At 34.4% G+C, this 25,104-nt stretch overlaps 1 non-coding gene and 1 pseudogene across 1 annotated transcript; one reads left to right on the top strand and one right to left on the bottom strand.

Moving 5' to 3' along the window:
• The window catches only part of LOC112099109, a 60,390-nt pseudogene extending 40,345 nt beyond the window's left edge, over positions 1–20,045 (bottom strand).
• A 681-nt stretch (positions 20,046–20,726) lies between these two features.
• On the top strand, positions 20,727–20,830 carry LOC112099447. Its single transcript, XR_002906248.1, has one exon. It is a non-coding gene; the product is annotated as a small nucleolar RNA R71 (small nucleolar RNA).
• Positions 20,831–25,104: the final 4,274 nt, after the last annotated feature.

The following is a 25,104-nucleotide window of genomic DNA, read 5'->3' as shown; positions in this document are numbered from 1 at the left end:
AATCTTGGCATTTTCGTATGCATCATTGCGAATTTCTTCAAGTTCTGCCAGTTGTAATCTTCTTTCTGAGCTGGCTTGCTGCATGTCAAAGTTGAATTTCTTGATGGCCCAATATGCACGATGCTCGAGTTCCACAGGTAGGTGGCAAGCTTTTCCATACACTAGCCTGTAGGGTGACATCCCAATCGGGGTCTTGAAAGCCATTCTATATGCCCATAATGCATCATCAAGTCTTAATGACCAATCTTTCCTGTCTGGCCTCACCATTTTTTCTAATATGTGCTTTATTTCTCGATTGGATATCTCAACTTGGCCACTGGTTTGCGGATGATACGGAGTTGCCACTTTGTGTGTGATTGAATACTTTGTCAAAAGAGCTTTGAATGCTTTGTTACAAAAGTGGGCACCACCATCACTGATTATCGCTCGAGGGAATCCAAAGCGTGAAACAATATTGCTTTTCAAAAATCCTATCACCACTTTGTGATCATTAGTTCTGCATGGAATTGCTTCTACCCATTTGGATACATAGTCAACTGCAACCAATATGTATTGATGGCCAAAAGATGGGGGAAAGGGTCCTATGAAGTCGATACCCCATACATAAAAAATTTCAACCACTAAAATTGGATTTAATGGCATCATGTTCCTTCGTGTAATGCTCCCCATTCGTTGACACCTATCACATGAAGAACAGAAAGTGTAAGCATCTCGAAATATAGTTGGCCAATAGAAACCACATTGTAAAACTTTAGTCGCTATTTTCTTAGCGTTGAAATGGCCTCCACAAGCTTGTTCATGGCAGAATGAAAGGATATTCGGAATTTCACTTTCTGGGACGCATCGTCTAACAATTTGGTCTGCACAATACTTGAACAAATACGGGTCATCCCAAAAGAAATTCTTTATTTCTGCAAAGAATTTAGCCTTGTCTTGCTTGGTCCAATGCTCTGGAAGTTTACCTGTAACAAGATAATTAACTATATCAGCATACCAAGGTAATACTTCCACATTCATTAATTGTTCATCTGGAAATGACTCATTCTATGGTAATGATTCTGTAATTGTGTCAAAATGGAGACGAGAGAGGTGGTCCTCCACAACATTCTCTGTGCCTTTCTTATCTTTGAATTCCAAGTAAAACTCCTACAAAAGTAACACCCAACGAATTAGTCTGGCTTTTGCATATTTCTTTGTGAGAAGATATTTAAGAGCAGCATGATCCGTGAATATAATTATTTTACAACCAATGAGATTTGATCGAAATTTTTCCAATGCAAACACTACTGCTAGCATTTCTTTTTCAGTAGTTGAATAGTTCAACTGTGCATCATTTAATGTCATACTAGCATAATAAATAACGTGGGGAATTCGATCAACTCTTTGTCCTAATACTGCTCCTACTGCATAATCAGATGCATCACACATTAGCTCAAATGGTAAGCTCCAGTTTGGGGCCTGAATGATGGGTGATGATGTCAACAACTGTTTTAATTTTTCAAATGCCATAAGACATGAATCACTAGAGATAAAAGGTACATCCTTAGCAAGTAAATTGCATAAGGGTCTAAAAACTTTGCTAAAATCTTTAATGAAACGTCTATAGAAACCAGCATGCCCAAGGAAAGATCTTACTTCTCTGACTGTTTTGGGTGGAGGAAGATTAGAAATGAGATCCACCTTGGCTTTGTCAACCTCAATACCTTTGCTCGAAATGATGTGACCGAGAACAATACCTTGTTTTACCATAAAATGGCATTTCTCCCAATTTAAGACCAAGTTCTTCTCGATACATCTCTGCAGAACTAGTGTTAGATGATGTAAACATTGATCAAACGAGTCACCAAAGACAAAAAAATCATCCATAAAGACTTCAAGGAATCGTTCCACCATATCAGAAAAAATGCTCAACATGCATCGTTGAAATGTAGCAGGTGCATTACATAATCCAAATGGCATTCTCCTATATGCAAATGTGCCAAAAGGGCAAGTGAAAGTAGTTTTCTCCTGATCTTTTGGTGCTATGGGAATCTGATTATATCCTGAGTAGCCATCTAGAAAGCAATAAAATTCATGGCCTGCTAATCTATCAAGCATTTGATCAATAAATGGTAAAAGAAAATGGTCTTTACATGTGACAGAATTCAACTTCCTATAATCAATACATACACGCCATCCTATAGTTACTCTAGTGGGTATCAATTCATTATCAGCATTGGTAACTACTGTGACTCCTGACTTTTTAGGGACAACTTGTACAGGACTGACCCATGAACTATCAGAAATGGGGTAAATGATACCAGCATCTAATAGCTTAAGGACTTATGTTCTCACAACTTCTTTCATATTAGGATTTAACCGACGTTGCATTTCCCTAGTAGATTTAGCATTTTCATCAAGGTGAATGTAATGCATGCAGTCTACTAGGTTTATACATTTTATGTCTGCTATGGTCCATCCTAATGCCCCTTTGTGCTCTTTCAAAACATCCAACAACTTACCTTTTTGTTCGTCATTTAGGGATGATGAGATGATTACCGGCAAAGTACTTTCTTCTCCCAAAAATGCATATTCCAGAGTGTTGGGTAATGGTTTGAGCTCGAGTTTCGGTGGTGATTCTGATGATGGGATGAGTTTCTTCTCTGATGGTGCTAGTTGCTCAACTCTTGACTTTCATTTATTAGTGTCCATAGATGGTGCTGAGTCAAGCAGGGCGTTGACCTCATCGACCGATCTGTCAATATCAAAATTCAAACCAAAGTGAGTTAAACATGTTTGTAAAGGATCATCACTAAGGTTTGAAACAAAAGTATCATCAACTAATGCTTCAATTAAATCCACATCAACAATTCCATCATCTGCATTGTGAGGTTGTTTGGCAATGTTGAAGATGTTCAGCTCCATAGTCATGTTGCCGAAGGACAACTGCATATTTCCAGTCCTGCATTGAATGTGAGCATCCGCAGTTGCCAAGAAAGGTCGGCCTAGGATAATGGGAATGTGCTTCCTTGAATCCTGTATTGGTTGAGTGTCAATTACAACGAAATCAACAGGAAAATAAAACCTGTCTACCTGGATAAGCACGTCCTCCACAATACCACGAGGTATTTTTGTAGACCGATCTGCAAGCTGTAACACCATTGGAGTTGGGTGTAATTCTCCAAGTCCAAGTTTCACAAATACTGAATAAGGCAACAGATTTACACTAGCTCCTAAATCCAACAAAGCATTCTCAATTGTGTGGTTCCCTATACTACATGAGATAGTGGGGGAGCCTGGGTCTTTACATTTTAGAGGAATTTTATGTTGGAGTATAGAACTAACGTTTTCTGTTAAAAATGTCTTCTTTTGAACATGCATATTTCTCTTTTTAGTACAAAGGTCTTTAAGAAACTTGGCATAAGATGGAACTTGTTTAATAGCATCAAGCAAAGGAATGTTAACACTTACTTGTTTGAAGATTTCAAGAATCTCACCTGTGGATTTTCCCTTCTTGCCTTTAGCTAACCGCTGAGGAAATGGAGCTTTCGGAACATATTCTCGTGGGTTGGTTTCTTCTTTCTCCTCCGGTGATGAGTCCTCAACATTCACAGGTACAATTTGATTTTCTTTTGTCACCAGCATCTCCACTTTGTTGTCGACTTCTTTTCCTTTTCGCAAGGTCATGACTGCTTTGACCTCTCCATGCTGTTGTGGTGAACTGGTACTTGCTTCATGTACTCCTTTAGGATTAGGCACTGGTTGACTTGGAAACTTGCCTTTCTCAACAGTCATTGCCAAGGTTTGAACTAAAGAAGCAAGTTGTCCCACTATCTTCTCGAGGCTTGAAACTGATTGAGCTTGTGAGTTGAAGCCCGCTCTCAACTCATTTCGTAGTCCATCAATGGTGCGGTTTTGTTGCTCAATCGTGGAGTGAGTAACATTCTTGAAATTCTGGAATGCATCCTCCCATGGTCTGGGTTGAGAGTAGTTCTGGTTCTGATTGTATGGTCTAAATGGGGACTGAGAGGCTTGAGGATTTTGAGGAATTGGTTGCATTGGTGGAGCTGGAGTTGCTGGTCCATTCTGTTGGAGTCCTTGAGACCATGAAAAATTGGGGTGATCTCTCCATCCAGGGTTATATGTGTTGGAGTATGGGTTGTAATTTGATGGCTTTCTCATTACACCTATGGCATTGGCTTGATCTGAGTATGAGTCATGGTCATGTGGTTCTGTTGATTTAGCAGTCGATAACGATGCTATTTGTCGAGCAAGACCTTCAACCATCTCCTTGACTTCTTTGATTTCTGAACTTGACTCGCCACTGTAAACCTCATTTACTCCCTTAATCCTTCTAGTATTCCTGAGTGATCGACTCCGTTGTTGGGAATTGTCCGCTTGTCGCTGGAAAAACTCTCAAATTTCTGATGCACTTTTTGACATTAGCTCCCCTCCACTTGTTGCCATTAGCCATTCTTGCACATTCGGTAGTAATCCCTCCAAAAAGTATTGGCATTGGTGCCATTTCTCGTACCCATGATGTGGACACTTCAAGAGTAGCCCATTGAATCGCTCCCATGTTTCGAAAAATTGCTTGTCCTCTCTCTGGGTAAACTTTGAGATTTCCCTGCGAATAGCATTGGTTTTATGCACTGGGAAATATTTATTCAAAAATTTCGTTACCATTTGTTCCCATGATGCAATGCTATTAGCAGGCAATGTATTAAGTCATGAACGAGCTCTATCCTTTAAAGAAAATGGGAATAATCTAAGCTTTACATCATCATCTGAAAAATTTTCGTATTTAAAAGTTTGACAAATAGCATGAAAATCATTCAGATGATTATATGGGTCCTCATTTTCTAGGCCATAAAATGTGGGGAGACAATTTAGCACACTAGGTTTTAATTCAAAGCTCCTAGCAGCTACATTTGGATATCTTATACATGATGTACTCAAATTTGCTAAAGGACTGAAATAATCCTTAAATGGCCTCTCCTGTGGTTGCAAATCCATTTTATTTTTTACTTGTTTGTGTGTGCGAAGTGTTTTCTCAAGTTCAAGGTCTATAGATTCAAGATTGGGTAATAATGACCTTCGACCATGCATGTAAAACAAATAAAATAAAAAATAAAGATGGGAATAAAATAAATAAAAATAAAGAAGAGGGAGAAATTACGATACTAACCTTATTGCGCTATTACAACCTTACTATAAAAATACACAAAAACAAATACGTGAAATAAATTAACTAAAAATAAATTAATAAGATAAAAAAATTACAAAGAAAAATAAATTCAAAATTAAATTACAGAATTTTAAAGAAGAGAGAAAATAAATAAATAAAATTCTTAGCTCAAAATATAAATTTACTCTTTTTTTTCTGTTTTTTTTAATAAAAAAAATTACAAGAAAACAATTAAAAGAAATTATTAAAAAAAAAATTAATTTTATGAATTAAAACTACTTACCTTCCCCGGCAACGGCGCCAAAAACTTGTTGTGCAAATTTTAATGTACTCGCAAGCGCACGAATCTATTGTAGTATAGACTAATGGTGACGAGTGTCGATCCCACGAGGAGGTGGATTTTAATTGTGTAGAATTAATTTTGTAAATGGGTGATTGGATTTGTGGTGGAAATGATTTGGAATATGCTAAAACTTAAATTAAAATGGCGAGAATAAATTCTAAAATTGGAATTGAAATGGCAAGAATAAATTGAAGAGAATTCTATTGAAATGACGTACTTGGGTATCTGGATCCGTATCAACATGCATCATGGGCTAAATATTCCTTATTAATGCCAATTAAATCATTAGGGGGGAATCCACACTTCGTGAACCACACTCTAATCAATATGGTGCTAAGGGCTTATCGTGCCAAATAATAATAACCTTGTACTAGAGGGCCGGTGAAACCAAGGCGGTACTAGACAAGATTAGTATTATTTGTCGATGAGAAGTCAAAACATCCACAAAAACTAGAGGGGAAGAGAAAATAAATTTACCAAATAAAGCCCATGACACATGTTGAGACTTCACCTTCAACCCAAGCTTGAAAGAAAATTAGCCACTCATAATTGAATTAGGGGCAAAATGAGAATTTATTAAAATATGAAGAAAATACAAGATGGAGAGGGAATTACAGAAAATGGAGTCCAAGAATGGATTCAGAGATATCAAATTAGGGGGGGGGAGGCCCCCTTTTTATAGATACATGGAGTAAATCATGGCCATCGGATTAAAAACAGTTTGGACGCTCAGGATTGCGCCACGTCATGAGTCAACAGTCCACGGTTTGACCACGCGGATGAACAGTAACACGGTTTGACCCAGATGAACAGTAACGCGGTTTGGTTGAAAATAATCCTGTGTAATGCATGTACCGTACGCGAGATTTTTCGTCCACTGATATGCTGCCATGTCACCATCAACAGTACATAAGAATTTTAGCCCAACAGGATCGTGACACCTCATCAGTCAATGCCACATCATCGGTCAATGCCACGTCATCATCCGTCTATGTGAACAGTGTCGTGAACAGTAACGTATACAGTACCGTACACGTGAATAGTACCGTACATGTGAATAGTGCCATTTTTCCTTTTCTGCTCTTCCTAAGGTTTTCGACCGTCCTGAGTTCAAAAGTGATGTCCGTTTTGCCGTCTGATTTCTCCTTTATTGTGAAATGACTATAATACCCCTAAAATACATAAAATACTTAATTAAAATAAAACACATGTAATGAAATCACAAGAAGGTTAAATACATAAAAGTAAGGGTTGTTAGTAAGACTTGAAATGTAAAATGACGGTTTTCTCCTTTATAAATATGTATTTTCTAACACTCAACAGTACTCGCCCAGAATCTAATCCCAATGCTTCATTTTCCTTTAATCCTACAGCACACCTGACATTATTTATTGTTTAGGGTTTACAAGGGAAGAGTATTTGATCGAGAAGTTAAAAAAGGCTCCTAAAGACTATATCTACCCTTGTTCTGCAAGGGATGCAAATGAATTTCAAAATAAGTTATTTATTTTATCTTATATGAGTGCTTTTACAATAATGATCAACTGTAGTGGAATTAAAACTGTGTTTTAGTAAAAGAAGAAATTAATCCATTATGAGTATGCAATATTTTGTCATGTGTTTTTTGTGCGTGTGTCAAGTGTTGTTGACTCCTACAAGTTCAAGACCCAGATGTGGTTATCGTGAAGAGTAACATGTAGGATTAATTAGTACCAGGAATCTTCATCAAATAGTTAGTATTCAACTTTTCTTGCTTTGTCTCTCTTCTGTAATGCTTTTGGATGCTATGATTAAGTAAATACAAGCTCTAATTCATGCACTTATTAGATAAGAAGCACCATAAAAAGAAAAAAGGGAAATTATCATTGCACCACCTTTCTTTTACCTTATATTCATCCAACCCCCGCAAAGTTCTAACATATTCATCACTTGAATATAATTAATTTCAATTTCATCACTTGAAATTATCATTGCACCACCTTTCTTTTGCCTTATGTAATTATAACCAAAATTTTAATTTCATCACTTGAAAATAAAAATATTGACTTTTAATTTCTTTTACTTTATGTTATTTTATTTTATTTAAGAAAAAGTTTTGGTAATTACAAAATGGTTTAAAGCAGTAGTTTCTAAATGCAAATATGTATTCTTTTATTTATTTACGATAGATAGTTTGGCTTTAATTTAAGATGTCTTTTAATTTTAGACATTTCTTTATTTTTATTATATAACTAAATAATATAATATTTATACTTGATGGACGACTTAAAAATGATAATATGTTAATTTTTATGAAGCTAGTATGATAAGAAAAAACTTTTGATAAGACAATAGTGAAAGTAGAGATAACAATAAGATTAATCATTTAATGATGCAAAATATGGGCTTCGTGGTGTTGGCTCCTGCAAATTCAAGACTTAAATGTGGTTACCACTAAGAATAACAAGTAGGAATTTTAATCAATATTGTTAGTTTCAACTTTTCTTTTTCTGTCTTTTTATTGTAACGCTCTTGAGATGTTACAAATTAAATAAATACAAGTTCCTAATCACACGCAGTTATTACATAGGAAGCATCATAAAAAACAAGAAATAAATTCTCAAACTGAGTGACCAAAAAGACTTGAGTGAATTAATTAATGGTGTATTTACTTCCTGGATTAGGGAATCAGAATCGGAATGATTGACGGCGTTTACTTCACAAAAATGGAGCAGGAATCGGAATCAAAATTGTGGGACCCATCACTATTTGGGAACGGGCAGATTGATTCCTATGGGGGGAGGTGGGAATCAATCTCTCATTCCCTAGAGTTCCCATTTTACCTCCATTGACATTCAAATTTTCCTAAAATGCCCCTCCTTTAAATAAAAAATATAAATATCAAAAATAAAAAAGCCAAATATATAATTAATTAATATATTATTATAATTAATTAATTAGTATATTATAGTTAATTAGTATATTGATACATTATTAACAAGAATTATTAATAATTGAAATTTTAAATAAATAATCACAATAATTAATATATTATAATTATAATTAATTAATTACTATACTATTATAATAATTATTAATATAGTTATTATAATGAATTCATATATTATCATTAATTAATTGCAATAATTAGCACTATTAATTAATATAAAAACTATAATTATTAATAATAAATATAATTATTATAATTTATTCATATATTATTATTAATTAATTAATATATTAATACATTATTAACAACAATATATTAATAATTATAGTTTTTGAATAAATAATCACAATAATTAATATATTATTATAATTAAATAAGTAATATTAATATTATTAATTAATATATTTTATAATAATTATTAATATAATTAATTCATTAATAATTTTTATAATTAATTAATATATCAATATATTATTGACAATAATTAATAATAATAATATTTTTGAATAAATAATCACTATAATTCAAATATAAAATAATAATTATGACAATAATTCATTAAGTACTTTTTAGTAATTTGTTACAATCTAACTCATTTCGATTCCGATTCCAAGACAAAGTTAGCACATTTAAGGTAATCCAGCTCATTCCGATTTCGATTCCTACAATTCAAGTAAACAACTTATTCTGATTCTCATTCCCTATTCCCATTTCAGCTCATTCTCATTCCTGCCCATTCTGATTCCAGCTGATTCCGATTCCAATTTAGTAAACACAACATAAGTCCTTTGGGCAAGTTGGGGGATTCAGCGCTACTGTGTGGATTGAATAGAAAAGTAGAGGCAAGTGGATAACAAGTCATCTGACATATAATTGATTTCTTCTCCAATTAAAATAATTCTTCTTTACACGTGATTATTGTAATCTCCTCTTCAGATGTGATCTGTTCGTACTCAGTTTTGATTAATGAAAGAGTGTGAATTTTTCCTTCAAATCTGGTAACTTGTTCTTTGCAATCCAATTCCGTTTTCTATTCTTTTCTCTGTTCTTTATCAATTTTGATTCCAAATCGATCTTGATTGATTAAATATTGAAGTATTGAGTCAGTTGTTGTAATTAGCCACTACAAATTACAACAAACACAATTACAAAAATTCTTAAGAAATAAGTTAGTAAGGCATGTAGAATACAAGATTGCCTAACATCCGATGATAATTTATCTAATCAATCCGTTCATTCAACATGAGTTACCAATTGAATTGATGTGGGCATATCAACACGACAAATGTGTCAGGAATAATATGAAAAGTTTTCTTATATTAATTGAGGTAAACTTTAATTCATCCCCCTCCTAATAACAATCTTCAGTTTACCCTCTAAGAGCATGAGAACCTCAATTTACACTAATTTGTTTTTTCAAAAAATGAGCTTAAATAGGGGCTAGGTTGATGATCTTTTATTTATTTTCGTAGTAGTAAATGGGGGTGAATTGATTTTTTCTCATTTTTTGTGGTAAATTGAAGGTTCTCTATACATAAGTTGAATTTAGCCATAAATTAAATCAGATAGGTTAGTAATATAAGATTTAGAAAAAAAAATAGATTTTGATAAAAATAGGATCTATATAGCCTCACCCTAAAAGAAAATAGATTTAAAATATAAATATTACGTACGGTACTAACATTGTAGTTATGACTGCTTGATCAATATTAGCGTTTCAACTAATTTTTCTCTCATAGATTGATTCAATGATACGTATAAAACAAAGCAAACCAAAAACACACACAAAAAAAGCACATGACAAAACATTAAGCACTCATAGCGGATTAATTTCTTCTTTAATTAAAACATAGTTTTAATTTCACTACGATTAATCATTATCATAAAAACACTAATAAAAGATAAAAGAAAAAACTGATTATCAAAATCTTTTACATTCCCCTCGAGGCATGTGTAGGTATAGTAACTTCTCGAACAAATAATTTTCACTTGTAAACCTAGGGAAATAGAAAATGAAGCATCTAGGCTAGCATGCATTTAGTGTTTGCCATTACAAGCATGATGAAACTGAGCTCTTTGACATTTTTTCAATTTCTTAATTGAATTCTAAAAAGCTTAATTTGAATTAAAATGGATGTGTCAGAATTAGAAAGGCATGAGTCTCTATTTATATAAAGGAATATTGAGAAATGTGTTGTAGTGATTGTTGTGCAAATTTTAATGTACTCGCAAGCGCACGAATCTATTGTAGTATAGACTAATGGTGACGAGTGTCGATCCCACGAGGAGGTGGATTTTAATTATGTATAGAATTAATTTTGTAAATGGGTGGTTGGATTTGTGGTGGAAATGATTTGGAATATGCTAAAACTTAAATTAAAATGGCGAGAATAAATTCTAAAATTGGAATTGAAATGGCGAGAATAAATTGAAGATAATTCTATTGAAATGAAGCACTTGGGTATCTGGATCCGTATCAACATGCACCATGGGCTAAATATTCCTTATTAATACCAATTAAATCATGAGGGGGGAATCCACACCTCATGAACCACACTCTAATCAATATGGTGCTAAGGGCTTATCGTGCCAAATAATAATAACCTTGTACTAGAGAGCCGGTGAAACCAAGGCGGTACTAGACAAGATTAGTATTATTTGTCGACGAGAAGTCAAAACATCCACAAACACTAGAGGGGAAGAGAAAATAAATTTACCAAATAAAGCCCATGACACATGTTGAGACTTCACCTTCAACCCAAGCTTGAAAGAAAATTAGCCACTCATAATTGAACTAGGGGCAAAATGGGAATTTATTAAAATACGAAGAAAATACAAGATGGAGAAGGAATTACAGAAAATGGATCCCAAAAATGGATTCAGAGATATTAAATTAGGAGGGGGAGGCCCCCTTTTTATAGATACATGGAGTAAATCATGGCCATCAGATTAAAAATAGTTTGGACGCTCAGGATTGCGCCACGTCATCAGTCAACAGTACGCGGTTTGACCACACGGATGAACAGTAACACGGTTTGACCCGGATGAACAGTAACGCGGTTTGGTTGAAAATAATCCTGTGTGATGCATGTACCGTACGCGAGATTTTTCGTCCACTGATATGCTGCCACGTCACCATCAACAGTACATAAGAATTTTAGCCCAACAGGATCGTGACACCTCATCAGTCAATGCCACATCATCGGTCAATGCCACGTCATCATCCGTCTATGTGAACAGTGTCGTGAACAGTAACGTATACAGTACCGTACATGTGAATAGTACCGTACATGTGAATAGTGCCATTTTTCCTTTTATGTTCCTCCTAAGGTTTTCGACCGTCCTGAGTTCAAAAGTGATGTCTGTTTTGCCGTCTGATCTCTCTTTTATTGTGAAATGACTATAATGCCCCTAAAATACATAAAATACTTAATTAAAATAAAACACACAGAATTCAATCAAAAGAAGGTTAAATACATAAAAGTAAGGGTTGTTAGTAAGACTTGAAATATCAAATGACGGTTTTCTCCTTTATAAATATGCATTTTCTAACACTCAACACACCTTCACTAAACAACATAAAGCGAAAACAAAATTCAAATTCAAAATAATAATTTTTTTTTAATAGAAACACTCGTATTTATTCCATCAGATTAATGATAGCAATCAAATAAAAGTATAAGCATTATCTCCTGTCTAAAGCAACATCACACCCACATCAACCATCCACATGAATCAACCCAGTAGACTTTGTTATAGCTACTTTCAAGAATGACATGTCAAACCCCTAAAATCTCACTGGAAGTAGTGACACTCTCACAAAGAAATTAAAACTAATAAAAATAGTCACTCCAATGAATGGTAATTGAGAGAGAAAATAATAAAGAAGTGATATCACATGCTCTCACCAAGATGAAATAAATATGCCCTCAGCTTAGAAATAATACGATCTCAAGTCAAATAAAAATGCTAGTCAACCCACTTTATTTATCATTTTTTTATTATTATTATGCATCACTATATCTTTTTAGCCCATATAACTAGCTTCTACTTCAAACTATAGTTCCCTAAAATCAAGAAGGACTTTTATTAGGACATAACGTAGGCTAGAGACATGGCTAACAAATAAGGGAAATAAGGAAAACAAAGTGTATGTTTGAGAAAAATGCAGAGGAATTTTTTTTGTTTTTTTTTTTGAAGTTGCAAGGTGGATTTCACCTATTGTTGTTATTTTTATTCTTTTGAAACAACAAGTTTTGTTTTGTTTTTTTTGCTTTTATTTGGCATAACTTCACTAAACAACATAATTATTTACATTTTCTCAAACATAAATAGGTGATGGAACTTATAAGACATCGGGTAATACACCAAATTGGAGTGGGTCAAGATGATAAGTTGACAAAGAAAATGTTTTTTTTTTGTTTTTTTTGTTTTTTTTAAAGGCTCAAAAGGGGTTAACTATGGATATTTAATAAAAGGGATGGCTAGAAAGGCTCAAACGGATCAAAGATGGCATTTCCATCGTCTTTTAGGGCTCTAAATAATCATCCATATCTACTTGTTAGACGAGTCTCCCAATGTAGCAACACATATTTTCTTTTTCTTTTTCTTTTTCTTTTTTTTTTTTTTTTACCATTTTTTTTAAGGGTTAACTCAAAAGAAATCTAGAGATCGTGTATAAAATAATAAACTGCTAAACTGTATAGAGAATGGGCAAAAGGGTTACTCTCCAAGAAAATGATAGGCTTAACAACTCACTTGGCACTTATTTATGACATGTTCATTCTTTCAAGCAACTCATATTTGTCTCCGACATCAACATGTAAAGTAGCAAACATAGCGTAACATCACTTAAGACCAAAGATAATACAAATACTAAATTTGAAATTAATCATGTCATCCAATGTTAAAACAAATCACACAAATTTTTTTTTTCAAATAATATTCTACCCCCCAACCTATTCTAAACATGAAAGGAAAATATGCATGCAGAAATGTGAAAATGATGCATAAAAACTAATTAGAAAAGTTACACGTAAAATGATAAAAAATGAAAATAATTTTTTTTTTTAAGAAGATGCGTTTCTAGAGACACTACACTCCATATTCAGCAATCTTCGACTCACAAGTTGGAATATGTATATTTATAGAGGAGAAATTAAAAAGAAGAAAAATAAACATAAAAACATAATAAAGAAAAATAAATGTCTGAATTTTTTTTTTATTTTTTTTTAAACGATGAAGATGCGTTTCTAGAGTCACTACACTCCATATTCAGCCATCTTCAACACAAAAAGTTAGCAACAGTTAGTTTCTACAACAAAAAATTAGTAAAAACTTAACCAAAATTACACAATTGTCGACTATTCCCTCCCCCCAACCAGAACAAAACATTGTCCGCAATGTTTGAAAGGAAAGAAGTAGAGTTTAGAAGACATCACCTGGGTGGTGTAACACAGAAGAAAATATTTACAAGCGGAGAGTTAAATCTAATTTGTACTTCTTACTGCGGCTACTGTTACCATCATTATTTGGGCGCTCCAACACAAAGGTCCAGGGGTCTGGCTTCGGTTTATAAGCTTGTAACAGATCAAGTAGCTCATTAGCAGTGTGAGCACAAATAAAAAGTTTTTTCACATTAGAAGGAATGAAATAGTTTTTTTTGCATGGTTAAGAAATGCGATAAAGCCATCATAAAAGTTATTGAAATTTAACAAACCGATGGGTTTCTGGTGGATGTGCAGATGGGCCCAAGATGCTAGTGTGATAAGTGCCTCTAGTGTTGGAAGATCTCCTGGAAGGAAAATAAAAGCAACAGCATGATTAAGCATTTCAGTTATTCTTTCTTGCATACCTGAGACGACTAACTCTTCTCCAGTTGATGAGTCAGACGAACTGCCCAATGGTTTTAAGACTCTTGGGATGATGCCTAACACTTGACTTCCTCTGATAAAAGCTGCTTCTGAGACCATTTTTGATAACCCTCGGTTACCTCCTCCATACACTAAGTGTAATTGTCTCGCTGCTATGCTTCGACCAAGATCGATGGCTGCCTCAATGAACTCTTTATGTTTGCCATAGGTAAATCCAGAAAGCACACAAATGTTCTTGAATTGTCTATTTGGAGTAGCTGCCATTGGGATACTTCTCAAAAAATAATTTGTGAGTGCTTGACAAATAAAATCACATTTAAGAGTCTTGATGATAGTGGGTCACAGTTGTGTATGAGGTAACATGTCAGTGTCAAATAACGCGTAAAGTACATAGCTCGCGAGTCAAAAAGGAAACAGTAAAAATGAAAAAGCAAGCAGTAATGAGGAAAAAGCAAATAGTAATAAAATTATTAAAGACAATAATGCACACAATAAAATAATAGTGAAATAAAATAACAGTAAAGTAAAAGGATATTTACAGGTAGTTGGGACTGTGGCTCACATCTTCCTCTGGTTTTATGTCCAGAAACGGATTGAACGCCCTCTATGGGTCGAGGATGGGCTTCCTATCTAGTTTTCTTACAAACTGGCAAACAAGGTCGTTTATAGTCAGATTCCTGAGACTGTATCGTGCATGCTCTTTCTGGAATAATGGCCATAACTGGAGAATCGCTCCTTGCACATATCCACTGGGATGCGTTTCAAGAGACAAAAGGATATCATCCAATGACTCCTTATTCAAGCCATCCCTAATGAATTGAATTTTATCTTCCCTGTTATCAGACACCATTCTAAAGAACATGGGTTTTTAGTGCAACTCATTCTGGCGCACTTATGACAAGCAACAAAAATTCTTCGAGCTCGTCGTTTTCTTGCATAATTTCCTTTACCACAACCAGGCATGTATGCAATAAATTTTGGAGGTAACTCACCTTCCGATTGTATTTTAGCCTCGATTAACCAACGGATGTCAGCAGGTATGTTATTCCTCATGAGAAATCGCATGCGTTCGGACCGAGCTTTATAGATCGTAAGGAGGGCATTCTGAGGAAGTGAAGGGAATCGCTTGTGAAGTTTTGCTAGAATCTCATTTCTGTCCATACCTTCGCCTCAGAATATCAGTTATTATGGGAAACTGAAGTACCGACTTGATTGTCACGGAGTACCGTTATCCGCCACTTCACCGGGGTAACAAACTAAAGCACACAAACAGAAAAATAAATTAAAACACACAAAGAAAATTAAAATCGTCCTCTTATTGAATTTACCTCAAGCTCCAACTGGATGTCGTAAACACTTCTCTCAATGTCTCTGAGTTGGCTTTCTAAACCCTCAACATAGGCTACTAACTCTGGTGGTTGTAGAGCCCAAATGCGATATGTTTTACAAAATTGAATCTGCTTTTTTAGATGAGTTTTGACACGTTGAAGTGGTTTAAGAATGTTCAGGAGGAACGATCTTAGTAAGGTACTCATGATTAAAAATGATAAAAGAAAACTTAATAGTTAAACAAACACACTTATGCAAAAATAATTTCAATTAGTAGAAGAATAATATAAAGAAAGAAAAAAAAATCAAATCAACGAAAAGAAAAAAAAATCAATTCAACTCTGGTGGGTCATTCAAATTTATTTCGGTGTCTTCTCCATGTGGTTGGTACTCTAGATATGGCTTTAATCTTTGACCATTAACTTTAAACGTGACACCATTCTTTTGATCATTAATTTCAATTGCCCCATGTGGAAAAACAGTATGAACAATAAAGGGACCAGACCATCGAGAGCGTAACTTACCTGGGAATAGGTGCAAGCGAGAATTGAATAAAAGCACTTTCTGACCTGGAGTGAACGATTTTCTCATAATTTGCTTGTCATGCAAGACTTTCATCCGTTGCTTGTAAATCTTGACAGTTTCGTATGCGTCATTGCGAATTTCTTCAAGTTCTGCCAGTTGTAATCTTCTTTCTGAACTGGCTTGCTGCATGTCAAAGTTGAATTTCTTGATGGCCCAATATGCACGATGCTCGAGTTCCATAGGTAGGTGGCAAGGTTTTCCATACACTAGCCTGTAGGGTGACATCCCAATCGGGGTCTTGAAAGCCATTCTGTATGCCCATAATGCATCATCAAGTCTTAATGACCAATCTTTCCTGTCTGGCCTCACCGTTTTTTCTAATATGTGCTTTATTTCTCGATTGGAAATTTCAACTTGGCCACTGGTTTGCGGATGATATGGGGTCGCCACTTTGTGAGTGATTGAATACTTTGTCAAAAGAGACTTGAATGCTTTGTTACAAAAGTGGGCACCACCATCACTGATTATTGCTCGAGAGAATCCAAAGCGTGAGACAATGTTGCTTTTCAAAAATCCTATCACCACCTTGTGATCATTAGTTCTGCATGGAATTGCTTCTACCTATTTGGATACGTAGTCAACAGCAACCAATATGTATTGATGGCCAAAAGAAGGGGGAAAGGGTCCCATGAAGTCGATACCCCATACGTCAAAAATCTAAACCACTAAAATTGGATTTAGTGGCATCATGTTCCTTCTTGTAATGCTTCCCATTCGTTGACACCTATCACATGAAGAACAGAAAGTGTAAGCGTCTCGAAATATAGATGGCCAATAGAAACCACATTGTAATACTTTAGTCGCTGTTTTCTTAGCACTGAAATGGCCTCCACAAGCTTGTTCATGGCAGAATGAAAGGATATTCTGAATTTCACTTTCTGGGACACATCGTCTAACAATTTGGTCTGCACAATACTTGAACAAATACGGGTCATCCCAAAAGAAATTCTTTATCTCTGCAAAGAATTTGGCCTTGTCTTGCTTGGTCCAATGCTCTGGAAGTTTACCTGTAACAAGATAATTAACTATATCAGCATACCAAGGTAATACTTCCACATTCATTAATTGTTCATCTGGAAATGACTCATTCAATATTAATGGCTCTGTAATTGTGTCAAAATGAAGACGAGAGAGATGGTCCGCCACAACATTTTCTGTCCCTTTCTTATCTTTGAATTCCAAGTCAAATTCCTGCAAAAGTAACACCCAACGAATTAGTCTAGCTTTTGCATCTTTCTTTGTGAGAAGATATTTAAGAGCAACAAAATCTGTGAATATAATTATTTTACAACCAATGAGATAAGATCGAAATTTCTCTAATGCAAACACTACTGCTAGCATTTCTTTTTCAATAGTTGAATAGTTCAACTGTGCATCATTCAATGTCATACTAGCATAATAAATAACATGGAGAATTCGATCAACTCTTTGTCCTAATACTGCTCCTACTGCATAATCAGATGCATCACACATGAGCTCAAATGGTAAGCTCCAGTTTGGGGCTTGAATGATGGGTGATGATGTCAACAACTACTTCAATTTTTCAAAAGCCACAAGACATGAATCATTAAAGGTAAAAGGTACATCTTTAGCAAGTAAATTGCATAAGGGTCTAGAAACTTTGCTAAAATCTTTAATGAAACGTCTATAGAAACCAGTATGTCTAAGGAAAGATCTTACTTCTTTGACTGTTTTGGGTGGAGGAAGATTAGAAATGAGATTCACCTTGGCTTTGTCAACCTCAATACCTTTGCTCGAAATGATGTGACCGAGAACAATACCTTGTTTTACCATAAAATGACACTTCTCCCAATTTAAGACCAATTTCTTCTCGATACATCTCTGCAGAACTAGTGTTAGATGATGTAAACATTGATCAAACGAGTCACCAAAGACAGAAAAGTCATCCATAAAGACTTCAAGGAATCGTTCAACCATATCAGAAAAAATGCTCAACATGCATCGTTGAAATGTAGCAGGTGCATTGCATAATCCAAATGGTATTCTCCTATATGCAAATGTGCCAAAAGGGCAAGTGAAAGTAGTTTTCTCTTGATCTTTTGGTGCTATGGGGATCTGATTGTATCCTGAGTAGCCATCTAGAAAGCAATAAAATTCATGACCTGCTAATCTATCAAGCATTTGATCAATAAATGGTAAAGGAAAATGGTTTTTACGTGTGACAGAATTCAATTTTCTATAATCAATGCATACACGCCATCCTGTAGTTACCCTAGTTGGTATCAATTCATTATCAGCATTGGTAACTACTGTGACTCCTGACTTTTTGGGGACAACTTGCACAGGACTAACCCATGAACTATCAGAAATTGGGTAAATGATACCTGAGTCTAATAGTTTAAGGACTTCAGTTCTAACAACTTCTTTCATATTAGGATTTAACCGACATTGCATTTCCCTAGTAGATTTAGCATTTTCATCAAGGTGAATGTAATGCATGCAGTCTACTGGGTTTATACCTTTTATGTCTGCTATGGTCCATCCTAATGCTCCTTTGTGCTCTTTTAAAACATCCAACAACTTACCTTTTTGTTCGTCATTTAGGGATGATGAGATGATTATCGGTAGAGTACTTTCTTCTCCCAAAAATGCATATTCCAATGTGTTGGGCAATGGTTTGAGCTTAAGTTTCGGTGGTGATTCTGATAAGGGGATGAGTTTCTTCTCTGATGGTGCTAGTTGTTTAACTCTTGACTTCCATTTATTAGTGTCCAAGGATGGTGCGGAGTCAAGTAGGGTGTTGACCTCATCGACTGATCTGTCAATATCAAAATCCAAACCAAAATGAGTTAAACATGTTTGTAAAGGATCATCACTAAGGTTTGAAATAAAAGTGTCATCAACTAATGCTTCAATTAAATCCACATCAACAATTCCATCATCTGCATTATGAGGTTGTTTGGCAATGTTGAAGATGTTCAGCTCCATAGTCATGTTGCCGAAGGACAACTGCATATTTCCAGTCCTGCATTGAATGTGAGCATCCGCAGTTGCCAAGAAAGGTCGGCCTAAAATAATGGGGATGTGCTTCCTTGAATCCTGTATTGGTTAAGTGTCAATTACAATGAAATCAACAGGAAAATAAAACTTGTCTACCTGGATAAGCACGTCCTCCACAATACCACGAGGTATTTTTGTGGACCGATCTGCAAGTTGTAACACCACTGGAGTTGGGTGTAATTCTCCAAGTCCAAGTTTCACAAACACTGAATAAGGTAACATATTTACACTAGCTCCTAAATCCAACAAAGCATTCTCAATTGTATGGTTCCCTATGCTACATGAGATAGTGGGGGAGCCTGGGTCTTTACATTTTAGAGGAATTTTATGTTGGAGTATAGAACTAACGTTTTCTGTTGAAAATGCCTTCTTTTGAACACGCATATTTCTCTTTTTAGTACAAAGGTCTTTAAAAAACTTGGCATAAAATGGAACTTGTTTAATAGCATCAAGCAAAGGAAAGTTAACACTTACCTGTTTGAAGATCTCAAGAATCTCACCTGTGGATTTTCCCTTCTTTCCTTTCGCTAACCTCTGAGGAAATGGAGCTTTCGGAACGTATTCTCGTGGGTTGGTTTCTTTTTTTTCCTCCGGTGGGGAGTCTTCAACATTCACAGGTACAATTTGATTTTCTTTTGTCACCGGTATCTCCACTTTGTTGTCGACTTCTTTTCCTTTTCGTAAGGTCATGACTGCTTTGACCTCTCCATGCTGCTGTGGTGAACTGGTACTTGCTTCATGTACTCCTTTAGGGTCAGGCACTGGTTGACTTGGAAACTTGCCTTTCTCAACAGTCATTGCCAAGGTCTGAACTGAAGAAGCAAGTTGTCCCACCATCTTCTCGAGGCTTGAAACTGATTGGGCTTGCGATTCTGTTGCTCAATTGTGGAGTGAGTAACATTCTTGAAATTCTGGAATGCATCCTCCCATGGTCTGGGTTGAGAGTAGTTCTGGTTCTGATTGTATGGTCTAAATGGGGGCTGAGAGGCTTGAGGATTTTGTGGAATTGGTGGAGCTGGAGCTGCTGGTCCGTTCTGTTGGAATCCTTGAGACCATGAAAAATTGGGGTGGTCTCTCTATCCAGGATTATATGTGTTGGAGTATGGGTTGTAATTTGATGGCTTTCTCATTACACCTATGACATTGGCTTGATCTGAGTATGAGTCATGGTCATATGGTTCTGTTGATTTAGCAGTCGATAACGATGCTATTTGTCGAGAGAGACCTTCAATTATCTCCTTGACTTCTTTGATTTCTGAACTGGACTTGCCAATGTGAACCTCATTTACTCCTTTAATTCTTCTAGTATTCCTGAGTGACCGACTCCGTTGTTGGGAATTATCCGCTTGTCGCTGGAAGAATTCCCAAATCTCTAATGCACTTTTTGACATTAGTTCTCCTCCACTTGTTGCCATTAGCCATTCTTGCACATTCGGCAATAATCCCTCCAAAAAGTATTGGCATTGGTGCCATTTCTCGTACCCATGATGTGGACACTTTAAGAGTAGTCCATTGAATCGCTCCCACGTTTCAAAAAACTGCTCGTCATCTTTCTGAGTAAACTCTGAGATTTCCCTGCGAATAGTATTGGTTTTATGCACTGGGAAATATTTATTCAAAAATTTTGTTACCATTTGTTCCCATGATGAGATGCTATTAGCAGGTAAAGTATTTAACCATGAACGAGCTCTATCCTTTAAAGAAAATGGGAATAATCTGAGTTTAACATCATCGTCTGAAAAATTTTCATATTTAAAAGTTTGACAAATGGCATGAAAATCATTCAAATGATTATATGGGTCCTCATTTTCTAGGCCATAGAATGTTGGGAGACAATTTAGCACACTAGGTTTTAATTCAAAACTCCTAGCAGCTACATTTGGGTATCTTATACATGATGTGCTCAAATTAGCTAAGGGACTTAAATAATCCTTAAATGGCCTCTCCTGTGGTTGCAAATCCATTTTATTTTTAATTTGTTTGTGTGTGCGAAGTGTTTTCTCTAATTCAAGGTCTATAGGTTCAAGATTAGGTAATAATGACCTACGACCATGCATGCAAAACAAATAAAATAAAAATAAAGATGGGAACAAAACAAATAAAAATAAAGAAGAATGAGAAATTATGATACTAACCTTATTGCGCTATTACAACCTTTCTATAAAAATACACAAAAATAAATACGTGAAATAAATTAACTAAAAATTAAATTAATAAAATAAACAAAAAAAATTACAAAGAAAAATAAATTAAAAATTAAATTACAGAATTTTAAAGAAGAGAAAAAGGAAAGAAATACTAACCTTTAAATGTAGATTCACTTTTTTTTTCTTTTTTTAATAATAAAAAAATACAAGAAAACAAATAAAAGAAATTATTCACAAAAATTAATTCTAAAAATTACTTACCTCCCCGGCAACGGTGCCAAAAACTTGTTGTGCAAATTTTAATGTACTCGCAAGCGCACGAATCTATTGTAGTGTAGAGTAATGGTGACGAGTGTCGATCCCACGAGGAGGTAGATTTTAATTATGTATAGAATTAATTTTGTAAATGGGTGGTTGGATTTGTGGTGGAAATGATTTGGAATATGCTAAAACTTAAATTAAAATGGCGAGAATAAATTCTAAAATTGGAATTGAAATGGCGAGAATAAATTGAAGATAATTCTATTGAAATGAAGCACTTGGGTATCTGGATCCGTATCAACATGCACCATGGGCTAAATATTCCTTATTAATACCAATTAAATCATGAGGGGGGAATCCACACCTCATGAACCACACTCTAATTAATATGGTGCTAAGGGCTTATCGTGCCAAATAATAATAACCTTGTACTAGAGGGCCGGTGAAACCAAGGCGGTACTAGACAAGATTAGTATTATTTGTCGACGAGAAGTCAAAACATCCACAAAAACTAGAGGGGAAGAGAAAATAAATTTACCAAATAAAGCCCATGACACATGTTGAGACTTCACCTTCAACCCAAGCTTGAAAGAAAATTAGCCACTCATAATTGAACTAGGGGCAAAATGAGAATTTATTAAAATACGAAGAAAATACAAGATGGAGAAGGAATTACAGAAAATGGATCCCAAAAATGGATTCAGAGATATCAAATTAGGGGGGGAGGCCCCCTTTTTATAGATACATGGAGTAAATCATGGCCATCGGATTAAAAACAGTTTGGACGCTCAGGATTGCGCCACGTCATCAGTCAACAGTACATGGTTTGACCACGTGGATGAACAGTAACACGGTTTGACCCAGATGAACAGTAACGCGGTTTGGTTGAAAATAATCCTGTGTGATGCATGTACCGTACGCGAGATTTTTCGTCCACTGATATGCTGCCACGTCACCATCAACAGTACATAAGAATTTTAGCCCAACAGGATCGTGACACCTCATCAGTCAATGCCACATCATCGGTCAATGCCACGTCATCGATCCGTCTATGTGAACAGTGTCGTGAACAGTAACGTAGACAATACCGTACACGTGAATAGTACCGTACATGTGAATAATGCCATTTTTCCTTTTATGCTCCTCCTAAGGTTTTCGACCGTCCTGAGTTCAAAAGTGATGTCCGTTTTGCCGTCTGATCTCTCCTTTATTGTGAAATGACTATAATGCCCCTAAAATACATAAAATACTTAATTAAAATAAAACACACGGAATTAAATCAAAAGAAGGTTAAATACATAAAAGTAAGGGTTGTTAGTAAGACTTGAAATGTCAAATGACGGTTTTTTCCTTTATAAATATGCATTTTCTAACACTCAACAGTGACCTTAATGTAATTGAAAAGAATCCAAAATGAAGCTTTAATAAATTACACTACGTTTGTTTGAATAAACTATTGATTTTAATATCTTAATGCATCATGTAGGTAATTTCAACATGTATTTAATTAATTTTATCATTTTTGGTCTTATTATTTTGTTTAGTTTATTATTAGATTTTTTCTCTTTATATCAATTGTCAGGCTGCTCTTTTTAATTGATAAAAATATTTCTATAAATGACGTCCTCCAATGAAATTATCCACATCCTATATTTTAGACAAGCAGTTGGCGCAATGTAATGCTAGATATTTATGTGGATATACAATAAAGCCTTTATAAATTAATAATGTCAAAATCATGCAATATCTATTAATATAAAGATATATTCAAGATGAAGTTTAAATAACTTATGCTGCGTTGGTTTTAATAAACTGTTGATTTTAATTTCTTGTTGCATTATGAAGGTGATTTCAACATCTATTTAATTAATTTTATCATTTTTCTTATTATTTTGTTTAGTTTATTATTATTTTTTTTCTCTTTATATCAATCGCTAGCCTATTCTTTTCAATATGTAAAAATATTTCTAGAAACGACGTCCTAGAATGAAATTAACCACAACCTATATTTTAGGTAGGCAAATGGCCCAATACATTGCTAGATATTTGCATGGATATACAATAAAGCCTCTATAAATTAATAATGTCATAATCATATAATATCTATTAATATAAAGGGATACTAATCTAAATTAATCTATTAGTTAATAATCTATTAATTCATTGTGTATATACAATTCAGTGAACATATATTTAATCAACTAGATAATTCATAGTATTTTACCAATCTAGCCAATTCAAAGTTAGTTAATCCCCTAAATATAGATTACAATTAACAAAAAAAAAAAAAAAAGAATCCATGTAGTTGTGAATTCAGCAAGAATAAGTAATATCATATATGAGATCCCACTATGTTTAGATTTGAAGAAAAACAAATAATAATAGATTCATGTTTTATTTAATAACATATTATAACAATTATGTTTGTAAGCCTAGCAAATTATTATTTTGTAGTAAGAATGTGACCATAGAATTATAAAACATAATCTCTTATACAACTTATTGATTGATTAATATCAATATCTCTTTAAATTAATAGATGTTTTGTGATTTCTTTATTATTAATTTATAAAAGTATTACTATATATCCATGCAAATATATGGGATTGATTGTGTCACTAGCTTGCTTAAAATAGGATGTGGTTAATTTCATTGGAGGGCGTGGCTTATAGAAACGTGTTTACATATTAAAAAAAAATAGTTTGACGATTGATATAATGAGAAAGAATCCAATAAAAAACTAAACAAAAAAATAACACTAAAAACTATAGAATTAATTAAATGTATGTTAAAATTGCCGTCATAACGCAACATGATATTCAAGTCAATAGTTAATTTAAACAAACATAGCATAATTTATTTAATCCTCATTTATGGAATCTTTCAATTCCATTAAAGTCACAGCAACACGTTTCTCAATATTCATTCATATAAATGGAGACTTATGCCATCCTGATTGTTGTAGATCTCTGTTACTTCTAATTAAGTTACTGATAATTCACCTAAGAAGCATAAATATGTCGAGGAGCCTTAGTTTCATCATCTTGGCTTTGCTTGTAGTGGCAAACACTGAAAGTAGACTTATTTTAGCTAGTCACATTGGCGAAGGATCTAACCCAGATGCCTCATTTTCCATTAATCCGACAACATCACCTGACATTGTTGATTGTTCAGGGCTTACAAGGGAAGAGTGTTTGATTGCAGAGTTAAAGAAAGCTCTCGAAGATTATATCTACCCTTGTCCCCCAGGGGGATGCAAAAAAATTGTGTAATCAATTATTTATTTTATCCTTTATGAGTGCTTTTACAATAATGATCAATTGTAGTGATATTGAAATTGTCTTAATAAAAGAAGAAATTAATCCATTATGAGTATGTGTTGTTATGTCATGTGTCTTTTATGCATGCATTTGACGCTATTTTGTTGTATATTTATCGTTGACTTAATC

Source organism: Citrus clementina, unplaced genomic scaffold (genome assembly GCF_000493195.1).
Source record: "Citrus clementina cultivar Clemenules unplaced genomic scaffold, Citrus_clementina_v1.0 scaffold_4, whole genome shotgun sequence".
NCBI classification, from domain to species: Eukaryota; Viridiplantae; Streptophyta; class Magnoliopsida; order Sapindales; family Rutaceae; genus Citrus; species Citrus x clementina.
The sequence above is the reverse complement of the archived record's forward strand: the minus strand, read 5'-3'. Positions and strand labels throughout refer to the sequence as shown.